Source organism: Myxine glutinosa, chromosome 14, assembly GCF_964187855.1.
Source record: "Myxine glutinosa chromosome 14, kmMyxGlut1.1, whole genome shotgun sequence".
Classification (NCBI taxonomy): Eukaryota; Metazoa; Chordata; class Myxini; order Myxiniformes; family Myxinidae; genus Myxine; species Myxine glutinosa.
The window spans coordinates 48,898,942-48,920,821 of NC_136274.1; the positions used below are offsets into that span (position 1 = coordinate 48,898,942).

A 21,880-nucleotide genomic window follows, 5' to 3' on the forward strand; every position below is an offset into this window, starting at 1 on the left:
TTGTCTTTTTACTAGCCGACGCGATCCGGGGCTATCACGTTCCTTCTGGTCGGTGTTAAATAGGGTTGTAAGCCGAATTCTTATTACCTAAGTACTAACACCGGCCGTGAAGCAAGGAAATAACCCCACCCGAACCACGGTTTTAGTGGACATGCCGAGCGATAGCGAGCCGCGATTCAGGCCGTTAATGGGAACTAACCCGATTGGAGCGGTTGTGATCGTGCCATGCTTACCCAATGGAGAAATCACTAAGACGGTCAAATTAAGAGGAAAATAGGAAGAACAGATTGGTTTATTAACTATTTACACAGGAAGAAGGAGAAGTACAGAATACACAGGGCAGCCTTATACAGTCTTATACTTATCCCTGGACACGGGCGCATTCACACTCAGTCACACTCTCATACTCACTCACACGGGGTTTGTAGATGGTCAGGCGATGGTCCCAAGGATCTCGCTCCGGTCCCCGACTCGTACCGTGGAGGCGATGGTAGACGGCAGGCAAGATCTTCGCGTGTCGGTGGCGTAGATCGGACAATTACATCGAGGAAAGATAGGCTGGGCTAACGGTTATGTTGTGGCTCACGGCTGCGTGTGTAATAGAAGGACCGGCGCTTGATATGCGCTCCCCGTAAGCCCACAGCCAAATTCCCACCGAGCCCTTGCAATCGATCAGGATAGCGCATCTCTCCCAATAGTTCACAATGGCGCTTTCCCCAGGGAGTCCTTGTAACCAACAATGCAATGTGCTCCAACCAAGTCCTTGTAACCAACAATGCAATGCGCTCCAAACCAAGTCCTTGTAACCAACAATGCAATGCGCTCCAAACCAAGTCCTCAGGTCCTTTGCCATTGCCGTATGCACGCGAGTCCTCTGTAATCGCATCAGACCTTGGACAGTCCTTCAGAGGGCTTTGCGCTCGCGGTTATATAGCGCCGCTTTGCGACCCTCTCGAACCTCTAGCCACGCCCTTACCACGCCCTATCAGGCCATCTCACCTGAGCCCTGGTTGGTTGTTGGGGTCTTACTGGCTCCGCCCTTGATGGCTGCTTGACGTGGCCACACCCCCGACCTCGCGCTCCACCCCCTTTTCGGGCCTTACCTCGTGGCATTTGGGCTGGTTCGAGCGAAAGCCCAAGGGCAGCGAATGCTACTGGCAAGCAAGGTGCAACAACTGCGAGCATCCTAATGCGAGGGGCAATGGGGTGCAGACTGGATGGTGTGCAATGGAGTCGATTGGAGGGAGGGCTGCAGAATGAACGGGGCCTACTCTTATTTGTTTTACACAACGCAGATGATAACTATTGGAAATGGCCTTATCTCACATATACTCAGAAATAACTAATGTTCTAAGGTGACCTACGTGTTGCATGTGGCCTAACTATGGGGTGCAACCTTTAACCTTTAATGATGTTACCTGTGTGGGTTCTAAAAACCGCAACAATATATATATATATATATATATATATATATATATATATATATTGTTACGGACGCGGCTAGGATGTTAATTGGCCGAGCGGATGGCCGCCGCACCCGAACAGTTACCCCGACTAACCCGATTCCTTAACGTTGGCCAAAATCGCGCCACAGATATTCAATATGGAAACCTCTAAAGCGACCGAATGTGAAGAGGAAGAAGAAGACATACAGAGGTATAACAGGATTTATTATTTACACACACTAAAGCAAAAGGAGCAGTCAAGGTGATATACAGGGAAATGGAAAAAGCAGGAGACACAGTGAAATCGTTAGCTTACCTATTAACAGTCTTAATTAACCCAGGGACAAGACACACAGAACAAACTCACGTACACGAATGGGGAAATTGCAGTTTGGTTTTTGCTGGAGGGAGAAGGTCGAACCACAAGCTGGAAGGCTTGGCAGGGCGCACAGCAAGCCGGTCCTTGTCAGGCTGGGAGCGAGCAGGGCGACGTCGGCACACGTATCTCGTTGCACGCGGCAGGGGCTGGTTGTCGCTGCACGCCTCAGGCTCTTTTGGTCCTCCCCTTCTTTCCAAATCGTCTGACCCGTCTTTCTCTCTCCTTGCGCGTCTCTCTTGGGGGCGTAGTCGTCCGGGTTATATATGCCACGCCCTTGAACCTTCGCGAACCTACTCGATGTTTCTCTCCACACCCTCTCCAAGTCCAACCCCTTGTTCTTGGTTGGTTGAGTGGGGCTGTCTCACTCCTCCCCTCTATGACGAGGTGGGGACACGCCTTTCTTCTCCGAGGTTACCTCGTGCGTAATGGAGTCGCGGTGAAAACAGCAACCCACAGCTGCAGCAAATGCGGTTTGCAGGCAAGAAAGGCTTTGGGAATGGGAATAAAAGGGGATCTATTTATTTGAATTCGGTGCAATGGAGTGTCAATTAATGGAAGACAAATCCTTAGCCTAATACACAGAATAAGGAAATAACTGTCAACAAGGGGGAAATCTATGATTGGCTAACGTGATTGTTTATGAAATAACTACGGAACGACCTTTGACCTTTATACACAGACTGGAGGCAGGAGGGTCCAGAATAAAGCAATAAAAAAAAACACAATCCTCATATCCACAACAATATATATATATATATATATATATATATATATATATATATATATATATATATATATATATGTATATATATATATATATATGTATATATATATACAGACTTGGCATTTAATATGGAATATTTTTTTTTTCTTGACTTGGGTTTACTTTCTTAACTCAGTATATCAATCTGGTGAGTTTCTTTTACAATTTGGTGATTTATTTGTTAAAAGAACCATGTCACTGATTGTCTGTCGCAGCAAGAAGTAAACAACAGGATTATATCACAGGTGGCGTGGCAAAATGTACGGACAGGTGCATTTGAAGAGTTCAGATGCAAAAACAGATATATCCATTTTTGCTGAAATGAGAAAATCAAGATTTTCTGCTGTGCATTCCAGGTGAAACCCATCAAAATGACATGGGCTGTATCTTAAAATACGTGGACGCGATCGGGTTTTGGGAGAAAATGATTTGCCTACTGAAACGGAGGTATTGAAACATATACTTCGGTAAACATAGTTCAGTTTCATCAAAAATGGCGTTTATCGGTTTTTGCGCCTGAACTCTTCATTTGATGATTGGCTTCACAGTCAGGTATACAAGGGTTGTTGCATTCTGTATTATTGGAAAACAACTGCTGCATGTCTCCAAAAGTTATTGCCGCTTCCTCTGGAGATGGTCCGTCAACTCGACAATGCTGTTTGTCATGGAGTGGTGGCTTTACGAAATTACGGCATGAACCAGCGTGCTATTGCTCGGCAGTATGGCATCACTCAAGGTCAGGTGTCAAAAATCCTGAAAGGAAATGCTCAGAGGGGTGTCCCTACTCCAATACCGAGGCCAGGATGTCCCCGCAGAACCACAAGGAGGGATGATCGCCAGCTGCACCGGTTAGTCCGCAATGGCCGTACCAAGTCAGCTAATCGGCTTAGGGCTGAGTGGCAGCAACTGACAAATGTGCCTGTATCCAGAAGGCTAGTCAACCAATGACTGATTCAAGCAGGCTATCATACCAGGCATCCCCTGAGAAAGCCACGCCTGACCAGACAACACCGCCAGCGCCGATTGCAGTGGGCCAGAGAGCACCGTCAATGGCAGCCAGGACACTGGAATCACGTGATCTTCAGTGACGAGTCTAGATTTCTGGTCTATCGTCAAGATGGCTGCATCCAAGTGCGCAGACAAGTGCATGATGCTTACAACAAAGATTGTATAGTGCCAGGAGTCCAAGCTGGAGGTGGTGGGGTGACCGTTTGGGCTGCTTTTCATGCAGGGGGCAAAACTGACCTGGTTGTTCTGAATGGAAACCTGAACCAGTTCAAGTACAGGGCCATTCTGGAAGAAACATTGCTTCCATTTGCTCATGCACTCGTGCAGCCTTTCGAGGAAACTTTGTCTTCCAAGATGACAATGCACGACTTCATCGTGTTGCATGATCCAACACTTTCTTGCTGACCGTGGTGTAGAGCATATGGAGTGGCCTGCCATGTCCCCGGATATGAATCCGATAGAGAATTTGTGGGCAGAATTAACGCGTCAAATCGACCACTTGGACCAGCAGCCGACCTCTGTGCGTGAATTGCAGCAGGCTATTGTCACTGCATGGCAAGCGATTCCTATCCAAACCTTGGCAAATCTCGTGAACAGCATGCCTCAACGTGTACGTGCTTTCCTGAATGCTCGTGGGGGTTACACGAAGTACTGAACTGTAATTTTACTGTCCGTAATCCCAGCCGTAATTTAACTTTTGTTTTTGTTTCAATTTATTTGTTTCGAAATGTCAAATGTGGTTTATATTTCTTTTAAAGGTCACATTAAAAAAATCTAGAATAATTTCAATATAATTCCAATAAACTTTTGGTTCTAAGGCATCTTGAAAAGTAAGTTCACCCCCACAAAAAAAATATTCTATATTAAATGCTAAGTCTGTAGATATGGCTTGGGGTGGATGAAGCATGAGCGATTGGGAAAGGCATGTGTGAAAGAGAGGAGGAAGATGGTTGAGAGGGAGGTGAGAAGAAAGGAAGAGGAGGGGAGGTATATGAAAGCAGTCGGTCAGGCACAGCAAGGTGCTTGGACTAGGTGGGAAGGTGTGCGGGTGAGGATATTAAAGTGGCAAGAGATTTGGAGGATGGAGCCAATATTGTTGAATTTCCTGTTGCGGGCAACGTATGATGTGCTTCCGTCACCAGTACACTTGAGATTGTGGGGGTTGTTGCAGGAGAGATGTTATTTGTGTGGAGGTGTGGGAATGGTGCAGCAGTAGCATTGGCAGCAGTGCAATACAGGTGGCGACATGATCAGATGCTGGCGGTGGTGGTGCAGATGGTGCAACAAGAGGTGCTGAGGTCGAGAGAGAGAGGAGTGGAGAAGGAGATTGATGGGGGAGAGGTGTTGGTTGTCAAGGAGGGCCAAGTGTTAAGAGGTGGAAAGAGGAGGAGGTGGAAAGCAAGAGGACTGTCAGATGCTTGTGATTGGCAGGTGGTGGCAGACCTAAAGCCACAATTGGTATTCCCAGAGGAGATCTGTGTGACAAGGTTGCGGCCTGACTGTCATTTGGTCAGGTGCAACAAGACAGGTCATCTTAGGGGAATTGTCTGTACCTTGGGGAGAGAACATGGAGGAGGTGCACGAGAGGAAGAGAGGAAAGTACAGTGAGCTGGAGGCAGAGTGTCGGGAGAAGGGTTGGCGAGTTTCTTGTCAGCCATTTGAGGTGGGGTGTAGAGGGTATATTTGCAATTCCTTTTCTGCATTTCTTGCTCAGCTTGGAGTGTGCGGGACAGAAAGAAAGAGGATGTGTGACAAAGTGGCCCAGGTTGCCTTGAAAGGCTCACTTTGGATATGGAGGAAGTTTATGGAGGCACGTCGAACGGTGTAGGTTGAGGTTATGGAATAGAAATGGAGTTGTGTGAATGGTGTGTGTGTGTGTGTGTGTGTGTGTGTGTGTGTGTGTGTGTGTGTGTGTGTTGCAGGAGTGTGTATGTGTGTGTTGCAGGAGTGGGTGTGTGTGTTGCAGGAGTGGGTCATGAGTGGGTGTGGTTTTGCATGAATGGTTTTGCATAATTTTTTTTTGCATGAGTGGTGCATGTTGGTGAGGGTAGGTGGTTGGTTGGTGTTGTGTGGTTTTTGTTTGTGTGTGTGTGTGTGTGTGTGTGTGTGTGTGTGTGTGTGTATGAATGATGTCGTGTGTTTTGTTGGTGAGTGGTGAAGGGTATAAAGGTGGGTGTTTGAGTGTTCCACCATGTTTACTTATTTGGTGCTGTGGATTCTGGAAGTGGAGGCGATTTTTTTGTTGTAGTCTATGTTCGCACTGGCTGGGGGTTGTTTTTTTGTTTGTTTTTTTATACTGAATCGAGGCTCGTGAAAGAGCTAACATTTATTTCACAAACAAATCAACCAGACAAACAAAACACACAAAAAGAGGGAGCGGAAGACAAGATGGGGAGAGAAGGGGAAGCACACAAACATAACATTTGAGAGCAGGGAGACGTGTGGGAGGGAGAGGGCCCGGCGGGAGGCGGCGCGGGAATGGGGGGGGGGGGGGGGGGGAGAAGTATAAAACACAAGGACACCAAGGACAGAAACACAAGGACAGAAGTTGGTACTTCAAAAAAGTGGATTTGGGGTGACATTAGCAGGGCCAGAAAAGATCAAGGTTTTGGATGGGGGAGGATAAGAGATGGTGGTGAACAGCTGTTTTAAAGACCTGGAGGGAGGAGTGGGATTGAAGGGAGTGGGGGAGTTTGTTCCAGAGGCGGGAGAAAAGAGGAATGAAGGAGTGAAGGTGAGCAGAGGGTCATGATTTTGGCAGTTTAACCATAAGAGGGTTGCAGGCAGATCTTGTGCGACCTGTAGGAATATTTGGGGGACAGAGCCCAGAGAGAGCTGGGGGAGCAACGCCAGAGAGGAGTCGGTAGAAGATGGAAAGACCACCAACCTGCCTGCGGTGAGTGAGTGAAAGGCCCTTGGAGTTAGCTTCATCGCGGGAGATTCCAATTATTCTGAACACTTTGGTTTCAACAGCGCGAAGGTGAGCTTGGTGTGAGGCAGGAGCACCAGCCCAGAGGGGAGAGCAGTATTCCATTGAGCTGCGGATGAAAGCCTTGTATGTGGTGAGGAGCTCAGGTGTGCCAAGGAAGGACTTTGCACGATGGAGGATGCCCAGTCGGCGACTGGCTTTGGAGGCCAGATTTGAAATGTGGTTTTCCCAGGAAAGATCATGGCAGATAGTGAGACCCAAAAGCTTGAGCGACAGAACTTCTTGGAGAGGATTATTCAGAAAGTGGATGGGAGGGTTGTCCAGTCGGTCTTTTCGGAGAGACATCGTGAGAGTGTGAGATTTGTCAGGATTGAAAGCCATGTTCCACTTGTTTGCCCAGTCTGTGATTTTGTCCAGGTCTGCAGAGAGAGAGGAGGCTGCAGACTGCCGATTTGAGGGATGAGGAATGGAGCAACAGAGAGTAGAGTCATCAGCAAAGAGATAGAGAGGATTTTCAAGAGAGTCAGAGAGATCATTGATGAAGACCAGAAAAAGCACAGGGCCCAGAACACTGCCTTGGGGAACTCCAGCCAAGTGGGGTGGGGGTATGTACGCATCCAGGTGTAGTTGCTGCATGTGGAGGTGTATGTGCCCCTGCTGGCCCACCTTAGCTGACCGTATCGAGGTTGAAGGGCCGAAACGGGATGATGCTGAGGACCGCGACTGAGGACCCGGTCAGTGCGGCACACTTGTGACCAGGTGTGTTTTGAACACACATATATATATATATATACGGGTCTTTCACTGAGGAGAGGCTTCCGTCTGGCCACTCTGCCATAATATATATATATATATATCTCCCATATAAAACACAATGTGTGTGTGTTTGTGTGTGTGTCTGTCCCCCTTCATAATGCTAGTTTTTAAAGGCTGTGAGTAGTGCTTTAGGAGGGATTTTAGTGGGGGGGGGGGGGGGGGGGGGGTTAACGGGTAATCTTTGAACATGACTGTGTGTCCACCGGTTAAAAGACCTAAAAGCCTCTGAGGACCGAAAAAGACCCCAAGGACCCAGAAGATCCCAAAGCCCCAATGGACCACAAACACTCAAAATACCCAAAGAACCAAAATACCCTGTAGACTGTTAAAGACACAAAAGATAATGAAGACCAAGAAGACCCCAAGGATCCAGAAGATCCCAAGGACTCTGAAGACCCAAAATACCCCGAATACCCCGAAGACCCAAAGGACCCCAAAGACCCAAAGTACCCCAAAGACCCTAAGAGCCCCAAAGACCCAAAAGACTGAACAGACCCTGAAGACCCAAATGGAACCCAAAGACCCAAAATATCCTGAAGACCCAAAAGACCACGAGGATCGAAAAGACCCAAACAACTCCAAGGACCCAAATGACAAAAAGGACCCAAAAGACCTCAAGGACTCAGAAGAACCCCAAGTACTCTGAAGATCCAAAATACCCCAAAGACCCAAAAGACCCAATGAACCCCAAACACCCAAAATACCCCAAAGACCCAAAATACCCAAAATATGCTGAAGACCCATTGGAATCATTTCAGACCCAATTTCAGAATCATTGGAATCTCCTGCGATGAAGTTAACTCCGAGGGCCTTTCACTCACTCACCGCAGGCAGGGTGGTGGTCTTTCTGTCTTCTACCGACTCCTCTCCACCCTTACTCTCCCAGCTCTCTCTGTGCTCTGTCCCCCAAATATTCCTCCAGGTCGCACAAGATCTGCCAGCAACCCTCTTATGGTTAAATTGCCAAAATCTAGGCTCTCTGCTCACCTTCACTCTTTCATTCCCCTTTTCTCCCGCCACTAGAACAAACTCCCTCACTCTCTTCAATCCCACTCCTCCCTCCAGGTCTTTAAAACAGCTGTTCACCAACATCTCTTATCTTCCCCCATCCTAAACCTTGATCTTTTCTACCCCTGCTAATTTCACCCCAGATCCACTTTTTGGAAATTCCAACTTCTTTCCTGGAAGTCCTTGCAGTGTTCATGTTTTATACCTCTCCCACCTCCCCCAAAGCCCCCGCCCTCCCACATTTCTCCCGTTGTCCCTGCTCTCAAATGTTGTGTTTGTGTCCTTCCCCCTCTCTCCCCATCTTGTCTGCCGCTCCCCTTATTTTTTGTGTTTTGTGTGTCGGTTTGACTTTTTGTGTGATTAATGTTAGCTCTTTCACGAGACTCGATCTTGTACACACAAAAAAAAAAAGACCCAAAAGACTGAAAATAACCTGAAGACCCAATGGACCACAAATACCCAAACGATTGGTAAGACCCAAAAGACTCTAAGACCCAAAAAACCTCAAGGACCCGGAAGACCCCAAAGACCAAATAGACCCTAAACACCCAAAACCCCCGAAGACCCAAAATACCCTGTAGACTGTTAAAGACACAAAAGACCATGAAGACCCAGAAGTCCTCAAAGGTCCAAAAGACAGAAAAGTCATTGAAAACCCAATTGACCCCAAACACCCAAAAGACCCCGAAGACTCTTAAATACCCAAAAGACCACAAAAATCCAAAAGACACTAAAGACCCCAAATTTCCCAAAGAACCATAAAGACCCCGAAGACCCAAAAGACTGAAAAGACCCCAAGACCCTTAAAGACCCAAATGACCCCAAAGACCCAAAATACACCAAATACCATTAAAGACCCAAAAGACCACAAAGGCCCAAAAGACTCCCAAAGACCCTTAAATACCCAAAAGACCATGAACACCCAAAAGACCCTGAAGACACAAAAAAACCAAAGACCCTTAAATATCCAGAAGACCCAAAATACCCCAAATATCCAAAAGACCCCAAAGATCATTAAATATCCAGAAGACCCAAAAAACCCAAAATACCCCAAAGACTGCAAGACCCTTAAAGACCCAAAAGACAACAAAAACCCAAAAGGCCCTGAAGGCCCAAAATTCCCCAAAGACCCATAAAGACACCAAAGACCCAAAAACACCGAAAAGACCCCAAGAACCTTAAATACCCAAAAGGCCACTAAGACCCAAAAGACCCCAAAGACCCAAAATACCCTGAAGATCCAAAGACCACAAATACCCTTAAATACCCAGAAGACCCAAAATACCATGAAAACTAAAAATACCCTGAAGATCCAAAAGACCCAGAAGACCCTTAAATACCTCAAGGACCCAAAATATCTCAAAGACCCTTAAAGACCCAGAAGACCAAAAAGACCCCAATGACCGAAAGGACCCAAAAAACCCAAAAGACCCCAGAGACCCAAAATATCCCAAAGACCCCCAAAAAATCGAAAAGACCCAGAAGACCAAAAAGTCCCTGAAAACCCAACATACCCCGAAGAGCCTTAACGACCCCACAGAACCAAACAATCCAAAAGACCCTGAGGTCCAGTGGAACCCAAAGACCCAAATTACCCCAAAGACCCAAAATACCTCGATGATTGAAAAGACCCAAGGACCCCAAATAGGCAGAGGACCCAAAGGACTCAAATAACCTAAAAGACCCCAAAGACCCAAATGAACCAGAAGATACCAAGGATGCAAAAGAGCTTGAGCACCCAAAAGACCCAAATTAACCAGTGGACCCAAAAGACCCTTAGGACTCTGAAGACCCAAAAGAAGAGTAATTATGTCTCTTACATTGGAATTATAGATGGTGGCTTGCAAACCGAGCCTCAAGGTCGGTATACGGTAGCAGTTTTTTAAAATTACAATAAAGGTGAAATTCGCTGAACGTGACGTGCAAAGTGCGCAGAGTAAACTGAGTGTTCATTTCCGTCCTGTTACGTGCTCCTCCCCATACCATGCCACGGTGTACCTCCGAGCCTCGAAAGGAGTCATGGCAGAAAGATGTGCTATTATGTGTGTGTCCCAATGACGAATGGTAGAACCACACCAAGCAATTGATACAAAACTACTTATTGTATTCAAGCTCACACAATAATAACATTTCACGCAAGTACAAGGAAACTCCCACTTGCACATCATAAACCATACAATTCCTATGATGGTACCACCAATATTTCCTTAATCAATAACTCACAGTACTTCAACGTGAGCGAACTGTAACATTCCCCAAAATCACGGTGTCACGACACAAGGCCAAAGTCGACCCCCGCTCTGGTGATCACACAAAAAGGTCGTACTGAGACCTGAACCCAGGTCGGTCGACAGTCATAGCTGCAGAAGAGCCGCTCGGTGAGAGGTCGGGCCGAAGTCGGTCCGGTAATGGTTCACCCAAAAGGTGCGTGGAAGCTCACACCTTCCGTTCACCTGACAATGAAGCTGACATGAACAATCAGCGGTTCCCACGCTGAGGTCGCTCAAGGAAAACCCACGACACACACGTGGAACCGGGCGAAGGGCTGGTGCGAGGTGAAATGGCGGACCGGCCAATAATGGAGGCGTCAGCTTGCTCTCCAATGATGATTCACTCTCGGAACCAAAACCCGTCATGCAGGTTTAATTGCAACGGCAATAACGACACTGTCACGGGAATCCCTTCCCCGGGGAAACCAACATTCGCTCATGACCAATGTCCAAAAGGTCCGCTCACCACCACGAAGCAGATAAGCCTTTCTTCTCCGATCTCTCTCGATCCTATCACATGCCTCCTCTTCTTCTTCTTCTGGGTTCTTCTTCACTCATTTCGTTTTTCTTCTGAAACACTATTTTTTACCTTTGAAGACAGTTATCTCCATTTCACACCGAAACCGTAACCATAATAGTACCTGAAACTAAAAATTCGTCAAGTCAGCCTTCTTTCACCTGAAAAACATTGCCCGTCTCCGCTCATCCCTCTCCTCCACGGCTGCAGAAACCCTCATCCACGCCTTCATCACCTCCCGTCTGGACTACTGCAATAGCCTCCTCTATGGTTCACCCTCAAAAATCACCAATAAACTCCAATACATTCAGAACTCCGCTGCCCGTCTACTCACCCATTCCCGGACCCGTGACCACATCACCCCCATCCTTTACAAGCTTCACTGGCTCCCCATCCCCCAGAGAATCCAGTACAAAATCCTCCTCTTGACATACAAAGCCCTCCATAACCTGGCCCCATCCTACCTGGCTGACCTGCTCTCCAGACACACTCCCACCCGCAACCTCCGCTCTGCTGGTACCAACGCAGATGGTACCAGCAGGTTTTTTTCGCAGGTCTCCACGTTGCAGGGTTGGTTTCGCAGGGTTGGTTTTTTTCGCAGGCCTCCACGCTCTCCATCGAAATCGAAGTTAAGTCATTGTTCCAATTTGTATTTTCGTTATAACTGTATTTCTTTTATGGTGTATGTACGTATATTGTCCCGTCAAAGATTTTCGGTGCAAATCTTTCATACCTGTATTGAAAATCGCGTTAATTCGTGTCGTCTCGAGGTCTTGTACAGTGTACACTGTACAAGTACAACCTTGAGGCTTTGTTTTTCTCTCAGCGCCTGTCGTTTGTGATCCAATAACTTTCGTTCTCTGTTTTCGCAGTCTTTCCACCCCAAAGCCTACTTCCTTATGTAAATCTCAACTCAAAAAAACAAAAAAAAAAGACTACCTTCTCTGTGCTCATTCGTTTATTCATTCTTATTCGTTCGTTCGTTCTTCGACCACGTGTTTCTCCCCCATTTCCCCAGATAGATTGTCAAATTTCAATTCGTTATTTTATCGTCCATGTGATATTGTTTGATTATAGTTAGTTTTGGTTTGAATTTCCTGTAACTCGTAATTAATTAATCGTTTTCTGCCCCTCGTGTGTGGCCTTGTAGTTGTACCCCCGTCGGTGTTTTGTTAACTTAAGTGTGTTTTGCTTGGCTCTTGGTTTTTTCCCTTCTACCCCGAACATAATACTGTCTAACGTTCTAAATCCCCACCCCCCCCCCCCAAAAAAACAAAACAAAAAAAAACAAAAACATTTATTTTCTTTTCTCCACGTGTACTGTTGTCTCATCCTGTATTTTCTGTCCAGGTGTGCTGTTCACCCCACCCCCATTATCTCCTTGCCATCCACCGTTTGCCCTGTTCACGTGACTCGTGGTGGTCCCTCTCGGCTCTCCCCCCGTTGGTATTTTTGTGCATATAAGATTGTTCATAGTTCTGTTTAAATATTTTTAAATATGTTTAACCTTTCCCCTTCTGTTTTTTATTCAGTGGTATATTACAACACGCTGTTTTTCTTCCTATTTAAAAGGCTTTTCTCAATTTCCTCTCCAACTCATTCCACTTCAAAAAAAAGAAATTCAATATCTTATACGTCTCCCTCACTACATGGTCTAAATTCACATTCATTCCATCCCTCCTCCATCATCCTGAACCGGATTGCTAACTTGAAAATCACAACAAACCCAATTTGTTATCAATGTTCGTCTTTCATTAATCATCCACTTTCTAAACTCCCCTCTTGCCCCTCCCATCCAAATCCCCCCCCTTGCACCTACACTCCGAAACTTCCCCCTTGCCCCTCCACTCTTAAACTCCCCCCTTGCCCCTCCACTCCTGAACTCCCCCCTTGCCCTTCCCCTCCTAAACTTCCCCTTTGCCCCTCCCCTCCTAATCCCCCCCTTGCCCCTCCACTCCTGATCTCCCCCCTTTCCCCTTCCCTCCAAAACTCCCCCCTTGCCCCTCCCCTCCTAAACTCCCCCCTCACTCCTCCCCTTCAAAACTCCCCCCCAATCCCTCCCATTCAATTCTCCCCCCATACCATTCCTCTCCAATTCTCTCTCCTCCCCCCTCCTCCTCCAAGCTGCCTCCTCCCCACTTCGACTCCCTTCTATCTCATACCTCCACCCCCCCCAAACCTTCTACTTTCCTCTGCCCCCCCTCAAACAACCCCTCACTGTGCCGCATCCCTTCACCAGCAAACCTTTCATCCTCCTCATCCTTCCCTTTCTTGGAACTCTTCTGCAACATCTGAAACACTATCAACTGCTCTCCCTACCTCCCCCTCTCATCCTTCATCTTACCCTACTCCTCCCCTCCCCTGTCCTGTACCCGATGCTCCCCCTCTCTCTTCATTAACGGTATGGACCTCAAACATCCGGGGCCTTCGCTCAAACCTGACTGATCTCTCCATACAGGTTGCTTCTGACAATCCAGACTTGATCTGCTTAACAGAGACTTTCCTCCTTCAAGATGTCTCTGATTCCTTAATATCTCTTCCTGGTTACTCCCTCCTCCGGTATGATAGACCTGAGCCTCGGCCTGGTGGTGGGGTGGCTATCTTTGTCAAAAACTCTCTTCCTCACTCTCCTTGCACTGCTCTCTTTCCTCCTCACCCGCAGGAGTACCTCTGGTTACGGCTTCCTCTCCGCTCCCACCTTTTGTTCATATGTGTTCTGTACCGTCCCCCAAACAGTGATGACTCCATCTACATTTCAATGTCTGACAACATGGACCAACTTCTATCCACTCATCCCAACTCTCTCTTCCTCATATGTGGTGACTTCAACTGTCATCATGCCACCTGGTTGGGTGTGGGTTCCTCTCTCACTAGTCATGGCACCTCAGCAAAGGACTTCTGTGACTCACTGGGATTGACACAATCTGTCAATTTCCCGACCCGGATCTCAGCCAATGGAGTATCTTCTCTTCTAGACTTGGTTATGACAAACTTCCCTGCTAATGTCTGCTGCTCTTCTTCTGCTCCAATCGGTTCTTCTGATCATGTGCTTGTCAAAGTGGACATCTCTCTGGCCATTCTCAGAGAGCCTCCTCAGCGTCGACGAGTCTGGCATTTCACTCAGGCCGACTGGGACGGTCTTCAAGCAGCCATCAATCGTCTGGATTGGTCTCCCATCTCCACTGCCTCTGACATCAATTCTTCCTGGGAATTCTTCCAAAGCAAACTGATCTCTCTCATGCACAGATTTATCCCATCTCGCCTTCAATTGTCTTACCCTTCCTCCCGTCCATGGTACACTGAATCTTGTGGTGAGGCAGTTGGCCTGAAACAACTTGCCTTTGCCTCTTGGAAGGCTAATCCAACTGAAGGAAATCTCAGTTCCTTCCACCAAGCTCGGAACAAGTGTGTGTCTACCCTCAGGAGTGCCAGGAAGCACTATCTCTCCTCACTCAGGAATGAACTCTCAAACCTGTCTCCTTCCTCCAAATCCTGGTGGCGTCTGGTCAAATCCGTTTCTGGTGTTTGTTCCCCCTCCATCCCCTCCCTTACCTCAAATGGACACACAGTTGACATCGCACGTGACAAAGCCGAATGCCTCAACTCTGTGTTCGCCTCGAAATCCTTAGTCCCAAACCCATCTCTCTCTGTTCCCACCTTTCCCAGTCGAACCCAACTGCTCCTGGACTCTGTGTCCTTCTCTCCTGACAAGGTGGAGGAGTTTTTGTCAAACCTCGACTCTGATTCTGCAACTGGACCAGACGGCATCAGCCCACGGGTCCTAAAATCCTGCTCTGCCGCTCTATCTCACCCTCTCTCTGTTCTTTTCACCCTATCTTTTGCTCAAGCTCATCTGCCAGCATCCTGGAAATCAGCTAACATTACCGCTTTGCACAAAAAAGGTGCAAAAACAGATCCTTGCAACTACAGACCAATCAGCCTGCTCCCAATTATCAGCAAAGTCATGGAATCCATCATTGCTTCGGATATGAAATCTTTCCCCTTCTCCAATGGCTTGATCTCTGATCATCAATTTGGTTTCAGACCAGGTCACTCTACTCTGGACATGCTGCTTCTGCTGTCTCAACAATGGATGGAGGTCCTCAATGCCAAACAGGAAATCAGAGCTGTCTCCCTTGACATATCAAGGGCCTTTGATACGGTCTGGCACCCAGCTCTGCTCACCAAACTCTCCTCCTATGGTATCCATGGAAATCTCCATGCATGGCTTGCGGACTTCCTCTCTGGTCGTAGTCAACGTGTGGCCCTGAATGGATTTCTCTCATCTCCCCTTCCTGTTCAGGCTGGAGTTCCCCAAGGAAGTGTGCTGGGCCCTGTGCTTTTTCTGGTCTTTATCAATGATCTCTCTGACTCTCTGGAAAATCCTCTCTATCTCTTTGCTGATGACTCCACTCTCTGCCGCTCCATTCCTCTTCCCTCAGATCGGCAGTCTGCAGCCTCCTCACTCTCTGAAGACCTGGACAAAATCACAGACTGGTCAAACAAGTGGAACATGTCTTTCAATCCTGCCAAATCTCACTCTCTTACTATGTCTCTCCGAAAAGATCGACTGGACAACCCTCCCATCTACTTTCTCAACAATCCTCTCCAAGAAGTTCTGTCACTCAAGCTTTTGGGTCTCACTATCTGCCATGATCTTTCTTGGGAAAACCACATTTCCAAGCTGGCCTCCAAAGCCAGTCGCCGACTGGGCATCCTCCGTCGTGCGAAGTCCTTCCTCGGCACACCTGAGCTCCTCACCACATACAAGGCTTTCATCCGCAGCTCAATGGAATACTGTTCTCCCCTATGGGCTGGTGCTCCTGCCTCACACCTGGCTCGGCTTCACGCTGTTGAATCCAAAGCTTTCAAAATCATTGGAATCTCCCGCGATGAAGCTATCTCTGAGGGCCTTTCACTCACTCACCGCAGGCAGGTAGGTGGTCTTTCTGTCTTCTACCGACTCCTCTCCGGCCTTGCTCCCCCAGCTCTCTCTGTGCTCTGTCCCCCAAATATTCCTACACGTCGCACAAGATCTGCCAGCAACCCTCTGATGGTTAAACTGCCGAAATCTCGGCTCTCTGCTCACCTTCACTCTTTCATTCCTCTTTTCTCCCGCCTGTGGAACAAACTCCCACACTCCCTTCAATCCCTCTCCTCCCTCCAGGTCTTTAAAACAGCTGTTCACCACCATCTCTTATCTTCCCCCATCCATAACCTTGAACTTTTCTACCCCCACTAATTCACCCCAGATCCACCTTGTTTGAAATTCCAACTTATTTCCTGGAAATCCTGGCAGTGTCCATATGTTTATACCTCTCCCACCCCCCCCCCCCTTCACATGCCTCCCCCCCCTTCACATGCCTCCCCCCCTTCACATGCCTCCCCCCCAAAGCCCTCTCCCTCCCACAGATCTCTCGATGTCTCCATGTCTCTCGGTCCCTGCTCTCAAATGTTGTGTTTGTGTCCTTCCCCCTCTCTCCCCATCTTGTCTACCGCTCCCGATGTTATTTGTTTTATGTGTCTGTTTGTCTTTCTGTGTGATTAATGTTCGCTCTTTCACGAGCCTCGATCTTGTATACAAAAAAAAAAACCTCCTGACCCCCTCCATCCGGACCAAATTCAGATCCTGGGGGGACAGGGCCTTCTCCATCGCTGCTCCCACCCTCTGGAACTCACTACCTCACACCATCAGGGACTCCTCCTCACTCACCACATTCAAAACATCACTAAAGACCCACCTGTTCAACACTGCATTCAACATTCAACCCACAGCATTTAACCCCTGACTATCTCTTCTCCTTCTCCCTCCTTTTGCTTTAAATATTTCCCTATTGATTCTTGTCTTTTTGCAATTGTTGTTTTCATGTATTGTTATGCATTATGTTTTCCACTCTGTCAAAGCGCCTTTGGGCTTCTAGTGTAGCAGCATAGCAAACCTGTTGTGCATTTTGTGATACAAGCACCAAATTTGGCACAAATGTACATTAATATGTTGCGAACATTTTCAGATATTGGGCCACTTGAAATTCCGTAATTTTTTTTTTCAATTTTTTTCAAATTTCGTAATTTCAAATTTTTCCGGTGACACCATCACAATTTCGGTCTTCGAGGCCGGCCGATATAGTGGGGCGGCTTAGCCCAAATATTCAAAAGAATTGTGCATTTTGTGATACAAGCACCAAATTTGGCACAAATGTACATTAATATGTTGCGAACATTGTGTGGTCAGCAATGAAGACGAGAGTCTGAATTACATGTATGCAAAAGACCTTGTGAACCAGTGAAGCAAATACACGGGTAAGCATGAATTAAATCTAGGGCATGATATAATTTCCATGATGTTTACCTCTACACTCAATGGTGGAAGGAGGTAATGTTTTGATCCCAGCTTGTCTGTATGTCTGTTTGTCTGTTAGTCCACAAAATTCCAGACAAAGCTTGTAGTAGTGGTAGTTGTAGTGGTAGTGGTGATAACAGAAATTGTTATATAGAACTGAACTTATATTATTATTATATGCAGAAAATAACTTCATTTCTATATGCCCTGCAGTGGACAGGTTAATTGGTTTATGCACTGAAGGGGTCACCCTGGTGTGCACTGCTGTGTTCTGCCTCACTGAGTTGTTCAGGTATGATGTACTCAGCACAAGCTTCCGGTCGGCCCGGAGGTGGGGGTGCGGGGCCTGTCACGGAACGTCAAAACAAACGGCCTGCCGGGGCCGCCCAAAAGTCGGGCGTGAGGGGCGCGTCCACTAATGGAACGCCTCTCGCTTCCCAGATCGAGCGCCACGTGGTCAGGAGAACCTCGTCCCTTCCGGTCACACTTTGCCTATCGGCCGGCCTCGAAGACCGAAATTGTGACGGTGTCACCCGAAAAATTTGAAATTACGAAATTTGAAAAAATTTGAAAAAAAAAATTACGGAATTTCAAGTGGCCCAATATCTGAAAATGTTCGCAACATATTAATGTACATTTGTGCCTAATTTGGTGCTTGTTTCACAAAATGCACAATTCTTTTGAATATTTGGGCTAAGCCGCCCCACTATTCTTGAAAAGCGCTATACAAAATAAATGAATTATTATTATTATTATTATAAGTAGATGAAAACCAGAAAGACGGAAGTGATGAATCCGTAACAGTCTGTGGGATGTCAATCCAAAACACCAAAAAGACCCTTAAAAACCCCGAGGGTGCATGGACCCCAAAGACCCAAATCACCCCAAAGACCCAAAATACCCCAAAGACCCAGATGACCGAAAAGACCCGAGGACCCCAAAGATCCAGAGAACCCAAAAGACTCAAATAACCCAAAAGACCCTGAGGACCCAAATGACCCAGAGGACACAAAAGACCCAAAAGATCCCAAGGATGCAAAGGAGCTTGAACACCCAAAAGTCCCAAATGAACCAGAGGACCCAAAAGACCCCAAGGACTCCGAAGACCCAAAAGAAGAGTAATTATGTCTCTTACATTGGAATTGTAGATTGTGGCTTGCAAACCGAGCCTCAAGGTTGGTGTATGGAAGCGGTTTTTTTTCACTCGCAATAAATACAAGGCACAGGGAGGTGACTTTCGCTGAACGTGACGTGCAAAGTGCGCAGAGTAAAACGAGTGTTAATTTACGTCTATAGGATGTCTAATAAATAAAGATGATATAAGCATCCCTGACACTAGGCCCAGACTTTGGCATGCTCACGCCGCTGTACCGTCAAAAACTGTTCCAACCCGTCATTTTTGAGGGGCTTTATACTCGTATATATATCATGGGCTAATGCTGTATATCTGTCTGTCCCACCCTGAAACACGGAAATGCTCCTTGGAGAGACCAAAGTAATGAAGTAAAAGTTGCTTCAATTTCCCTGGACCCTGTGATTTTTCTGATCTTCATAAATGATCTCTCCGACTCTCTGGAAAATCCTCTCTTTCTCTTTGCTGATGACTCCACTCTCTGCCGCTCCATATCTCAATCCTCACATCGGCAGGCAGCAGCCTCCTCACTCTCTGCAGACCTGGATAACATCTCAAACTGGTAAAACAAGTGGAACATGACTTTCAATCCTGACAGATCTCACACTCTCACTTTGTCTCTCCGAAAAGACCGTCTGGACAACCCTCCCATCTACTTTCTGAAAAACCTCCAACCCCTTTCTGAACAAGAAGAAGTTCTGTCACTCAAGCCTTTGGGTCTCACTACCTGCCATGATCTTTCCTGGGAAAACCACATTTCCAAGCTGGCCTCCAAAGCCATTTGCCGTCTGGGCATCTTCCGTCATGCGAAGTCCTTCCTTGGCACACCTGAGCTCCTCACCACATACAAAGCTTTCATCCGCAGCTCAATGGAATACTGCTCTCCCCTCTGGGCTGGTGCTCGTGCCTCACACTTAGCTCGGCTTCACGCGGTTGAAACCAAAGCATTCAGTCATTGGAATCTCCCGTGGTGAAGCCGATTCTGAGGACCTTTCTCTCTCACCGCAGGCAGGTTGGTGGTCTGTCTTCTACCGACTCCTCTCTGGCCATGCTCCCCCTGCTCTGTCTGTGCTCTGTCCCCCAAATATTACTGCAGGATGCACAAGATCTGCCAGCAACCATCTTCTGGTGAAACTGCCAAAATCAAGACTCTGTGCTCACCTTCCCTCTTTCATTCCTCTTTTCTCCTGCCTCTGGAACAATCTCCCACACTCTCTTCAATCCCTCTCCTCCCTCCAGGTCTTTAAAACATCTGTTCAACACCATCTCTTATCTTTCCCCATCCAAAACCTTGATCTTCCAACGTCCCTGTTCTCTGCTGTTGTTGTGCTTGTGTGCTTCCCTCTCTCTCCCCCTCTTGTCTCCCCGCTCCCTTCATTGTATGTTTTATGTGTCTGTGCATGTTTTCATGTTCAATGTGTTAGCTCTTACACGAGCCTCGATTCTGTATAAAAAAAAAAAAAAAAAAAGAATCCAAAACAAGGGAAAATTATAATTTCTTCAATCGGACCAAAAATTGAAACTGGGCAGTGTATAAAGCAACAGAACATTGCTTCAATCACTCCAAAAAAATTTTCAAAAATTTCAAAAACAATATTTGCTGTTAAGAAATATGCCACGATATATTTGCTGTGAATGCATATGATGATTTTGGAATTTCACAATATTTTTTCCAGTATATTTAAGTCCAATACTGTCTGTTCCCCCCCTAAACACAGAAATGATTATTTGGAGAAAATAAATTATTTTCTTTCGGGAAGAAAAGAAAATTCTTACGGAAACACAATAACAGGAAATTTATAATTATTTTTAAGTAAAGGTTGCTTCAAATTAATCAAAACCTCTGGGAAAATTATAATACTGCCTCAATTTGGTGAAAGGTAAAGTGGAAGCAACGCCTGCATTGGAAGGTGGAAAGGGGGTTGGATCACGTGACAACGTTCAGCTGCATTTAAAATAATCAGTATAACACTTGTGTTGAAGAATCTGAAGAACACTGGGGGGGGGGGGGGGCAATCGGTAGCACTTTTCCCCACAAGGTTGAGTGAGTTAGCTGCACATGGTATAAACGACGCATATGGGTATTGCTACCTGATGGTACACTACATGACCAAAAATATCTGGACACCCAAACATCACACATCTCATTCAAAAATCATGGGAAGGCTTTCCACTCTTCTGGGAAGGCTTTCCACTCGATGTTGGAACATTGCTGCGGGGATTTGCTTCCATTCAGCCACAAGAGCATGAGTGAGGTCGGGCACTGATGTTTGGCGATTAGGCCTGGCTCGCAGTTGCGTTCCAATTCATCCCAAAGGTGTTCGATGGGGTTGAGGTCAGGGTTCTGTGCAAGCCAGTCAAGTTCTTCCACACTGATCTCGAGAAACCATTTCTGTATGGACCTCGCTTTGTGCACGGGGGAATTATCATGCTGAAACAGGAAAGGGCCTTCCCCAAACTGTTGCCACAAAGTTGGAAGCACACAATATTGTCTAGAATGTCATTGTATGCTGTAGCGTTAAGATTTCCCTTCACTGGAACTAAGGGGCCGAGCCCGAACCATTAAAAACAACCTCAGACCATTATTCCTCCTCCACCAAACTTTGCAGTTGGCACTATACATTCGGGCAGGTAGCATTCTCCTGGCATCCACCAAACCCAGATTCGTCCGTCGGACTGCCAGATGGTGAAGTGTGATTCATCACTCCAGAGAACGCGGTTCCACTGCTCCAGAGTCCAATGGCGGCAGGCTTTACACCACTCCAGCAGACACTTGGCATTGCTCATGGTGATCTTAGGCTTGAGTGCGGCTGCTCAGCCATGGAAGCCCATTTCATGAAGCTCCTGACAAACAGTTGTTGTGCTGACATTGCTTCCAGAGGCAGTTTGTAACTCGGTAGTGAGTTTTGCAGTCGAGTACAGACTATTTTTACGCGCTACGCACTTCAGCACTCGGCGGTCCCGTTCTGTGAGCTTGTGTGGTCTACCTCTTCACGGCTGAGCTGTTGTTGCTCCTAGACGTTTCCACTTCACAATAACAGCACTTACAGTTGACCGGGGCAGCTCTAGCAGGGCAGGAATTTGACGAACTGACTTGTTGGAAAGGTGGCATCCTATGACGATGCCACGTTGAAAGTACTGAGCTCTTCAGTACGGCCCATTCTACTGCCAATGTTTGTATATGGAGATTGAATGGCTGTGTGCTTGATTATATATACCTGTCAGCAATGGCTGTGGCTGAAATAGCTGAATCCTCTAATTAGAAGGGTCTGC

The 21,880-nt window shown here is 47.0% G+C and overlaps 1 protein-coding gene across 1 annotated transcript in view; it reads left to right on the plus strand.

Annotated features, from left to right (window-relative positions):
- LOC137439250 (polycystin family receptor for egg jelly-like) overlaps positions 1 to 21,880 on the plus strand; it is a 252,807-nt gene that overhangs the window by 62,051 nt on the left and 168,876 nt on the right. The window lies entirely within an intron of this gene.